This window comes from Gymnoscopelus braueri (genome assembly GCF_963280865.1).
Source record: "Gymnoscopelus braueri genome assembly, chromosome: 18".
Classification (NCBI taxonomy): Eukaryota; Metazoa; Chordata; class Actinopteri; order Myctophiformes; family Myctophidae; genus Gymnoscopelus; species Gymnoscopelus braueri.
The window spans coordinates 13,512,590-13,522,952 of record NC_137618.1 but is presented as its reverse complement, the minus strand read 5'-3'; the positions used below and the strand labels follow the sequence as shown (position 1 = coordinate 13,522,952).

At 42.9% G+C, this 10,363-nt stretch overlaps 1 long non-coding RNA gene across 1 annotated transcript in view; it reads right to left on the bottom strand.

Annotated features, from left to right (window-relative positions):
• Positions 1–10,153, bottom strand: part of LOC308073638 — a 40,850-nt gene extending 30,697 nt beyond the window's left edge. Inside the window, exon 1 of the long non-coding RNA XR_013932019.1 lies at positions 10,031–10,153. This is a non-coding gene — a long non-coding RNA (uncharacterized lncRNA). The remainder of the gene's footprint in view (positions 1–10,030) is intronic.
• Between the last annotated feature and the right edge of the window lie 210 nt (positions 10,154–10,363).

Genomic DNA, 10,363 nt, shown 5'->3' with positions numbered 1-10,363 from the left:
GTTGGTGAAACCTTCTATTGATTAATCATGTGACTTGGTACTGTCTTAAATGACGCAACTCAGGCTGCAGCACTGTTCTCTAACAGTGGCTACTGTCCTTATCTGATCTAATCAATCAACACTCTCCTGTTTCTCTCATGCAACCCCCACGTCACATCCTCTGCTTTGGACTTTGGATCCGAGGCCACAGGCCAGAGCCGTGGCCCCCACAATCTGCATATGTTTTTACCTTTTCTACTAAACTTTAGTTTATACAATTTTAAGTAAGCAGAAAAATACACACATATAACATGGCAATATTTATACGCAAACTTCCCTGCTGAAAAACTTGGATAATTCTACAACAAGCTCACAGTGGGCCGTTGAGCAACAGTGACTGGTGGTGTAAAGTAACATTTACTCAAGTACTGTACTTAAGGTACTTTTTATTGCTATCTTTTACTTTCCAGTTTTCAGTTATTTTACTTCTACCCAAGACGGAAATAGCCAGACATGCCGGGTGCGTTCGGATATAGTAGGCTAGTGACAATGGCTCCAAAACAAATTGATACCCCTCCCGGAGGTAGGACCAAACACAACATAGTTTTTCCTCATCTCTAATGCCTCCCATACATGAAATGGATTGTTGTATAAAATATTTTACTGCAAAAGTGGTGAAATTGATACAAACTTGGAATACTTGAAGCCAGGACTTCCTTCTACATTCCAGAAAAGACCAAATGTCAATATCTGAATGTGAATAGGAGATACAGTCATTTGAACACATACTTACAATAGGCGGAAATGTAAATCTCAAGAAATGTTTTCTTTACTTTGTAGTGACTCTGACATGGATTGTCATAGCAAGACATATGTCTTGTTGGAAAGGTGTGGTTCTACTGAATCCAGCAATACCAATTGTGTAAAAGTAGCTTTGATACTCATGGAGCTATGCCTCTAAACGTAGCCTATATGGTGTCCCAAATGGGGAAAACATGAAACTATCAATCACACTGATTAGTTAGTTAGTCATTCAGTTATGTAGAGTTTATATAATTTAACATATTTGGTTACAGTAAAGTTATACTACAGTATTGGTCCAATACTCCACCTGCTCTATATTATTGCCTACATGGGCTTCTTCATAAACTGACAGGTAAATCATTGCAAATATTTTGGAATGTGAAAAGATGAGAAGGACCTTGCCAAATCAAGTAGTTAATCAGCTAGTTGAAGAGTGACCTATAGCTTAACGTTTCATTTAGTGTTACAGAGCATGTAATTGACCCATGAACATTGACAATAGCAGCACCCTGACTCTGTTTCACAAGAATGGAACAGAGCCTTAATTAGTATCACTGGCAACAATATGGTTACTGTACATAGAGCCTAACAGACAGTAGTGTATGTACAACATAGATGTTGTGCAAATTCTGAAGTGTATCTTTTTTAATTTTACCGGAATGGAGTGTGATGTACAAACATTGGATCCAAATCTTCGTATCATCTGTGGTAAAGATTTAGAAAAAGGAAAGAAACAAGACCCATATGTCAAAAAGCCCACAGCAGAAGGCCTTCAATAATGTTGCTCAACAGAGAGATGATGACGTTCATACAACCCTGTCTCCATATACAGATGATAAACTTTCCTTCAAAATAAAGGTAGTATATCTTATCATCTATACTACAATCCGCAAACTGGCTGTACGAACGAAGTGGGAAGAAAAAACACAAAACTGCTCACTGCGCATGCGTATGCACCGCTGTTGCCAGATCGTGCGCGAGCAACAAGCAACCAGCTTCATGAAAAAACACAAAGCTGCGCACTGCGCATGCGTCGGACGCACTTTCTCTAACCAATTTACACCCACTTCACGCTTACAACACCTGGACATGGCAACCCAACAGCGTCGTCGCTCATCGTTCTGTGATTGACAGCAAAAGTTGGCCAATCAGGTGGCGAGTTCGAGTGAGCCCGAATGGCTCCGAGTGCAGCCGACAAAAGACGAACGGCAGCCATTGTTGTTTGTGCGAGTCAGGGTGCGAGTGCCTTCACTTCTTACTTTAGCTTATAAAACGCTCTCAAACTTCTTCTTTGAGGCACGGAATTCACTTATAACATATCGTTTGGATAGAATTTAGTTGTTTCACTTCATATGTGTGGTCAATTAATCATGACAGAGCCTATTTAAAAATAAAAATTCAGAGAACCGGCAGGGGCGGCCAGTCACACGCATGTATCCGAATAAGTCAACCTATTTTGGGCATGGCCATCTCAAAACACACAGGGAGAGAGGGGGAGAGAGAGGGAGGGTGGGAGAGAGAGAATAGTTAGCCAAACACAGCGAGAGAATTTTCGCTGACGGACAGAGAGAGACAGAGAGACATAGAGGGAGAGAGAGAGAGAGGAAGAGAGGGAGGGAGGGAAAGAGAGAGAGAGGGAACGAGGGAGGGAGAGAGAGAGAGGAAGACAGGGAGAGAGAGAGGGCCAGAGGGGAGAGAGAGAGAGCCAGAGGGGAGAGAGAGAGAGAGAGACAAGGAGATGGAGAGAGAGGAAGGACGGCAGGACGCGATGCGCTGTTAAAAATTTTAAAACTTTTTTGGGGGAAATTTTTATCCCACGATTTTTGAACCCCAAAATAAGCGAGCCCTCGCTTATTTTTGCGCGGACGTAATTTGTTTGTCATTGTGGTGAATGTTGTGTGTGCTGCTGATGTTTGTTGTGTGAAGCTTAATGTCAGAGTGTTTGTGTTGGAGCGCCTCAGTGCGGCTGCAGAGTTCATGTGCAACATCTTGCATGCGTGGCTGTGGCTTCACAGTTTTCCTTCGCCGTGTCTGTAGGTCACGGCCTGGAGACCCCAGGGACCCCTAAGGGGGGGGGGGGGGCGACCCTCTGGGTTTTTATTTTTTTATTTTTTATCCCATGATTTTGTACCCCCAAACGACATTTTCTTTGGGGGGGTTAGGGGGGGGGGGGGTAGGGGGGGGTACTAGAATTCTGCCCGCGTAGCGGGCAGAACTTCTAGTGTATCATAATAGAGAAAACTACTCCAGTAAGACCAACAATAATGAGCAGTTGCGAATGTTGATAGTGAGAGCATTTGCAGCATTTCCAGTCTCATCAAGAAGACTGAGTAGGGTTGATACAACATTGTTTAACATACAAAAAGATTGTTTCATTTGTGGAAAGGCCAGTACAAGACCAGAACATCTGATATTCACCATTATGACTGGTACAGGTAAGAGTACCAGAGACAAGGTCCATCATGTAGCATCAGAATGATTGATGAAGTTCTACATCATCGGGTGCTCTCGTATGCAGATCTCTTTGTGTATGATGCCAAATATCATAAAACCTGCCTTAAACACTACATCTCTAAACGAAGAATAGCAGCTTCCAGATGATAAAAGAAAAAGAACAGCAGACCAGTATCAATGACAAAGCTTTTATTAAGCTCACTGAAGTCATTGACAAAACTGTTTTCTCTAAAGAAATTAAAGTGATGACACTAAACTAAGAGTTATGATGACATACTGAAGACACTGAGGTCTGAGGAAGAAGATGAGATGTGCCAACCAACACACTAAATGAAGATAAGATCCTGGCAACTGAAGGAAAAGCTCATACAGCATTACAATTTGTAGAACGAGCTGGAAAGTCTTATGTGGTATGCTCTGAAGGTGTGCCCATCGTACAGTATGCAATGAGAGAAGCTGCACATAAAACACAGGAGACAGAAGACTGTGAAACACAACAGCCCAGTGAAGATCTCTTTGAGAGGCAAATACTACAAGAGCTGCAGATACAGTATATTGAGAAAAGGCATAGACCAGTGTTTTCAGTATGTCATCACAACTCTCAGTCAAGAAGTTTAGTGTCATCACTTTCATTTCTTCAGAGAAAACAGTTTTGTCAATGACTGCAGTGAGCTTAATACAAACTTTGTCAAAGATACTGGTCTGGTGTTCTGATTATTGTCTCCGCCAGGCCGAAAGGCATGGCGAGAGAGTATGTTTTGCCCCCTGTCCGTCCGTCCGTCCGTCCGTCCGTGTGTGTGTGTGTCCGTCCTTCTGTCTGCGACCAGCTAATCTCCGCCACCGTTGACCCGGTCGCTGTGAAACTGCACACACACACTCCCTGGATGCCACAGCAGAACCTCTGCCCCAAATTTTTCAGATCAACCTGTCATAGCGCCACCATGAGGCCGACTTTTGCTAAACACATCTTTTGATATTACTCCTACAGATTTTGTCCAAAAAACACGCAATTCGGTACACAGTATCTCCATAGCCATGTGATCAACACGGATCTGTTTTGATTTTCCATATTCCATCCTGATTGGCTAAAATTGGCTTCCAAAGTTTGCAGGATTGGTTCATTTCGAACAAAATGCCTCAAATCATGAACGCAGCATGCCATTTTCGTGACATTTTCCACGTAGATTCCCACTTGGCCCAGGAAGAAATGCCACTTGAAAACGTTCAAATCAGCCTCATGGTGGCGCTATAACTGGCCGATTCACGTTTTTAGCTATAACTGCACCGATCTGCGTGAAACTTTGCACGCACACTCCTTAGAGGCCAAGGAAAAACATTTGCCGTGCATTTTTCACATATGCCTTTTAGAGCGCCACCAGGAGGCTGAGTTTTGTAAAACACATTTTTTTGCTCTTACTCCTTCAGATTCTGCCCAAAAATCACGTAAATCGGTAAACATTACATTACATTACATTACATTACAGTCATTTAGCAGACGCTTTTATCCAAAGCGACTTACAATAAGTGTATTCAACATAGGTAGGGAACGAAAACTACTAATCACCAGAAGTCTTTAGTGCATTTTCTGCAAAAACAAGCAACCAAGAGTATACCTAGCGCTAAGGTAAAAGTGCAATATATCAGCTACCTATTTCCTTAAACAGATGAGACAAAATAGCTAAATCAAATGAGCATGAGCTAAAACAAATAAGTGTATCGACTAAACAAGATCCAATAAACAATCCAATAATCCAATAAACAATACAGCAATAGAAAACAAGCGTTCGTACAACTAGTTAACAACAAGTAGGTCAGGGAGAGAGGAAGGGTAGTGTTTCCTGAAGAGGTGAGTTTTCAGCCTGCGGCGAAATATGGGCAGTGACTCTGCTGTCCTAACATCAGTGGGAAGTTCATTCCACCACTGTGGGGCCAGAACAGAAAAGAGTCGTGACCGTGTGGATCGGCCAGAAGGACCCTTGAGTGACGAGGCAATCAGTCGCCCCGAGGTGGCAGACCGAAGTGGTCGGGCAGGGGTGTAGGCATCGACCATAGCCCGGAGGTAGGAAGGAGCTGTTCCTTTCACTGCCCTATAGGCTAGCACCAGGGTTTTGAACTGGATGCGAGCCGCTACGGGGAGCCAGTGTAGAGAGCGGAGAAGGATGGTTGTGTGGGAGAACTTGGGGCGGTTGAACACCAGACGAGCCGCAGCTTTCTGAACAAGCTCCAGAGGTTTGATGGCAGATGCCGGAGCACCAGCAAGGAGGGAGTTGCAGTAGTCCAGGCGGGAGATGACGAGAGCCTGGATGAGCACCTGGGCTGCCTTCTCCGTGAGGAAGGGGCGAATCCTCCTGATGTTGTAGAGCAGGAATCTGCAGGACCTCGTCACTGATGCGATGTTTGCCGAGAACGTCAGTTGATCGTCCAGGGTCACACCCAGATTCTTCGCAGTCCGAGTTGAGGTCACCACAGCATTATCAATGGTGATGGCCATGTCTCGGTGCGGACAGCCCTTCCCCGGGAGGAACATCAGCTCGGTCTTGTCCAGGTTGAGCTTCAGGTGGTTTGTCGACATCCACTCCGAGATGTCAGCCAGACAAGCAGCAATGCGTGTCTCCACCTGGGTATCAGAGGGGGGGAATGAGAGGATTAGCTGGGTGTCATCGGCATAGCAGTGGTAGGAAAAGCCATGGGAGTGGATGACAGCACCCAGAGATGTAGTGTAGAGAGAGAAAAGAGAAAAGAACTACACAGTATCTCTATAGTCATGTGATCAAGATGGATGTGTCCGATATTTCATATTCCATCCAACTTTTGCAGGATAGGTCCGTTTTGAACAAAATTCCTCAAATCATGAACGCAGTGCGAGATTTCCGTGAAATTTTGCACGCACATTCCCACTAGGCCGAGGAAGAAATGCCACCCTTTTCACATTGTTCTGTTATAGTGCCACCAGCAGGTCTAATTTAGCAAACCACATTTTTTGAACAAAATGCCTCAAATCATGAATGCAGTGTCCGATTGCCGTGCAAGGCCTAAGAAGAAATGGCACCCTTTTCACATTGGCCTATTATAGCGCCACCAGGAGGCCACAATAAACTACCTGGCCTGGCGGAGACTTGTGCTCCGAGGAGCACTTTTTCTAGTTTATTTGTATTTTCGTCTGGCAGCTGCTATATTTCGTTTAGAGATGTAGTGTTTTAAGGCAGCTTTGTGATATTTGGCATCATACACAAAGGGATTCGGGTATGAGAGCACTTCATCAACCTTTCTGATGTTGCATGACGGACCTCGTCTCTGGCACTCTTACCTGTACCAGTCATAATGGTTGTCAGATGTTCTGGTCTTGTACTGGCCTTCCCACACATGAAACAATCTTTCCATATGTTAAACAATGTTGTACGAACCCTACTCAGTCTTCTTGATGAGATGGTGCAGGTATTGTTTGATCTACATGATGCATGATAAGATATGCTACCTTTATTGTTGAAGGAAAGTATGTAATCTGTATATAAAGACAGGGTTTTATGAACATCATCGTTTGTCTGTTGAGCAACATTTAGTATGAATTGAAGGTCTTCTGCTATGGGTATTACCACAGATGATACAACAATTTGGATCCAATGTTTGTTCATCACACTACATTCTGTAAAAAAAAAAGGAGGAAAACAAGAAGAATATACACTTCAGAATGTGTACAGTATCTATGTTGTACGTACACTACTGTTAGGCTCTACAGTAACCATATTGTTGCCAGTGATACTAATTAAGAGCCGTTTCACACTCAGGTCCCGGGAGCGCACTCCAGACCGCTTGGCTAGTGTGAATGTAGCGAATCGACCCGCGAAACGGGTAACCGTTCCGTTCCCGAAACCACCTCGGGAGGCAGTTTCGGATCCGGATCATGCGTTTTCGGGTACGGTAGCTGCAATGTGAAAGCAAGCGTACCGTTAGACGGAAGTGGCCCGCTATTTGGAATAGGTGACGGTATATAAACTCGACAAAAACAGCCAACAAAAACACGTCGCAGATCAATCCACAGGGGTTCAACCATGGCCGTAACATATCCACACCAAGCAGTAGCACAGCAGAGCAGTGCTCTCTGTAGGCTGGAATCCAACCGTTGCGGCATCCATCCGTTGGATGCCGCATGTGTTGGACGCCTGTATGTTGGATGCCGTCTGTCAGCGCAGCACCGGTTTGAAAAAAAGAAAAAAGACACACCGACATTCCATAGGCTAAATCAATGCATTTTGTGATCGCATCGCACAACTAATAGCCTACTAAAACTAACGGGGAATACCAGAAAATAATAATATTTTGACATACGGGAGAAACGGTTGGTGCGGATATTTAAATTGGATCTCTACTACATATCTTTGCTGTTAGGAAGAAACCCTGTATCCCATATTGCAACTTTTAATGCTTTTTCATCATAAATGAATGCCCTATTGTCATACAGTGTCACACAAAAGTAGCAAAAATAGCCAAGCTACAAGCTGAAAATGCGGTGCAATGCGACACATTGAGCTTGTTGATCCACTATTTTTGATATTACAATATAGAGCAGATAACCACACTGATCTTGCATTGGAAAATATAATTTTTATTTTAAATATGAACAAAGGCAGGAGATGCACGTCCCCACAGTTCTTTTTTACACACAGTGCTGGACCCACAAATCATAAATAAATAAAAATAAAAAGGTGAGTCTGCACATAAACTGCTCTAGTCTTTTTAAATTATAACCAAAGCTCTAAAGTTAACGTTTCTCCCATGTAGGGCTAATAAATTAATACATAAAATAAGGAAACTCTTTTTAAATAACCAAAAGTGAACTTTCTCTTATTATTATTATTACTTTAGAGACTATGGCAAGCGCGATCCTATCGCACACCTTCCTACATGACCAGCTATGGCTTTGCAGTCCAGAGGATGAGATTAAACAACAGACAGGCAGCGTTGCGGAATGCGTTTGTGTCAACTGTACTTGTACTTTTCTTCATAGAGAAAAAGAAGAGCACAGGGCGCATATATATATATATATATATATATATATATATATATATATATATATATATCATTCAGTCCGACTTCACTGTAGGCTACTATAGTTGCCTTTTCATTTTGTACTTAAGCTGTCGTGAAAGTTTATAATATTTAGAGAAATTTAAAGTTTCAAATGCAAAAGTAGTAGTAGTTGTGAAGGTTAGTAAACTGTACATTTAGACTGAATGTTTCCTGTATCCTCATCTTGCGCTAATGCACACAAGTGTTTCACCAGGTTTTGAAACCCTATATTAATGCGAGCCCAGCACAAACATTGTCGCAGAGTTGATGACGTCTGTGTCCACAGAAGAAACACTATGTGCATGCCGCCACCTATAGGATCGGGGGTATATATGCATGTGTTCTCTGGCGCGATTGGATCTTGGCCAATGTGAATGCAGGCCACTGAGGCCAGCATTCGAACTGGGAAACGTTTTCAATTAAAACGGATCCAGTGTGAAACCGCCCTAAGGCTCTGTTCCATTCTGGTGAAACAGAGTCAGGGTAATGCAATTGCCAACGTAGGCTACTGGACAGGCTCTGTTACTCTAAATGGAACTTTGAAGAAATAGTTCACCCACAAAATGACTTTGTTTCTATCAATTACACACCCCATGAAGCCTTGATTTTTTTGTTTTTGACGCATTCCGGGAATCAATGACTGGAAACAAGTCCGCAAGGACTTTTATGAACGGACCTGTTAGACAAAGTATTTTAAATGTAACAGTGCTGTTTTACATTTTTTGCCTAATAAAATATTCAATCAAATCAAATTATTGGCTCAGGAATGCGTCAAAAACAAAGACATCTCCTTGAATTCAATGCTTCATGGGGTGTGTAATTGATAGAGAAGTAATTTTGTGGGTGAACTACTCCTTTAAGCTAGGTCACTCTCCAGCTAGCTAATACTTGATTTGGCAAGGTCCTTCTCATCTTAAAATATTTGCAATAATACCTGTCAGTTTATGAAGAAACCCATAGGCAATAAATAACCAAATATGTTAAATGATATACAGTAAACTCTACAGAATTGAATTACTTGCTGTTATAAGGATAACTTTGAGCATCAAATGGTTGGAGCTTGGCTTCCCTCAGCCAGGTTTGCTAAATAATTGTTAGTAGTTCTACTGTAGGCTTGCATTTTTCCCTGCATTGTTGAAGTTGCATATATATTTATATATGCAGTACGCCTCGGAAAACAAATGAAAAAAAAAATAATAATCGCCCCAAAACACACTCGCCCCCCATTCTACATACTGCCGATTTGCCAGTAATACCGCCGGATTTGCCCCGGGGCGACTGTGTTTTGGGGCGAGCGTTTTGCTATTTCCCCCGTTGTTGCCTCGGAAAACAAATGACCAAATGAAAAAAAACTCGCCCCAAAACACACTCGCCCCCCATTCTATATACTGCCGATTTGCCTCTAATACCGCCGGATTTGCCCCGGGGCGACTGTGTTTTGGGGCGAGCGTTTTGCTATTTCCCCCGTTGTTCACCCACGCTAAACAACGACTGTAGAGGATCAAATACAATCACTTTTCGGTTATTGCATCGTCTATTTCTCACTTCAAATGTTTTCAAAAACATTCTTGAGCGCAACGTTTAGTTGTAAATGACATTGGTTGTTTGTTTACATGGCTGTCATGTTGGATAAAGCATACAACCAAGCACCTTAGGTTACATCTCCACACACACACTATGATCTTCACCCAGCCAGCAACAACAACAAAACAATATTATGGCCTACCTTTCTTTGAGGTCAACTGTGAAGAATAACATTGCAAAAATAGTTCCAATCCAGTGCGTAACACACAAACAAAAACACCTCATTTTGAGTCACGAGCGCCGTGAAGAAAAAGTTGAAGCTTTTAATGTGTGTGCGTCTGTGCGACATGTGTGTGTGTGTGTGTGTGTGTGTGTGTGTGTGTGTGTGTGTGTGTGTGTGTGTGTGTTGTTGTCACGTGACTACTAATAGCCAACCAACAGCCTGGAACACACTGTGTGTGTGTGTGTGTGTGTGTGTGTGTGTGTGTGTGTGTGTGTGTGTGTGTGTGTGTGTGTGTGTGTGTGTGTGTGACTG